The sequence below is a fragment of the Ipomoea triloba genome, chromosome 16, assembly GCF_003576645.1.
Source record: "Ipomoea triloba cultivar NCNSP0323 chromosome 16, ASM357664v1".
Classification (NCBI taxonomy): Eukaryota; Viridiplantae; Streptophyta; class Magnoliopsida; order Solanales; family Convolvulaceae; genus Ipomoea; species Ipomoea triloba.
The window spans coordinates 17,530,358-17,531,289 of NC_044931.1; positions in this window are offsets into that span (position 1 = coordinate 17,530,358).

The window sequence follows — 932 nt, forward strand, 5'->3', positions numbered from 1 at the left end:
GGCGAAATACCTCTTTTTTTGTTCAGATTAAAGGGTTTAAGCTTGACAATCGATGGATCGTTCCGTATAATCCTCAATTATTGTTGAAATTTGATTGTCACATAAATGTTGAGGTTTGTGCAACCATTAAGTCTGTCAAGTATATATACAAATATATTTATAAAGGCCATGATAGAGTTCGCATGTCTTTGGCTGATAACATGAGCGATTATGTGATTGACGAGATTAAAGAATACCAGAATGCACGATGGATTTCTCCCCCTGAAGCTGCATGGCGAATATATGGTTTTGCAATAGCCGAGCTAAAACCCGCTGTTATTCAATTGCAAGTGCATTTGGAAAATTCCCAATATATAAATTTTTATGGACATGAAAGAATAATTCATATTGTTAGTAGGGAAGAAGCATGTCGTACCATGTTGACAGAATTCTTTTCTATGAATCTAGCAAATGAATATGCGAAAATGATGAATTTGCTTTATGTTGAATTCCCTTGCCATTTTGTTTGGTGCAAATCAACAAAGTCTTGGAAGCCAAGGAAACAACTGAAGGTCATCGGTAGGCTTGTAACTGTTAACCCAACTGAAGGAGAACGATACTATTTGCGAATGTTGTTGATGAACGTAAGGGCACCCACATCGTTTGAATCCTTAAAAACTGTTAATGGTTACTTTGGTGAAACTTTCCGTGAGGCAGCTGAAAAACTCGGACTTCTATCTGGAGATTCAATCATTGAACAATCACTAGATGAAGCGTTGCTATTCCAAATGCCATCGAGTTTGAGGAAGTTATTTGCAATGCTTCTGATCTTTTGTGATCTTTCAAATCCTCGTTTACTTTGGATAAAATACAAATCTTACATGTGCCAAGACTTCTTAAGGAATGGATTGCACACGATTGATGAAAGTGAATCATTAGTCCTCAAGTTGATT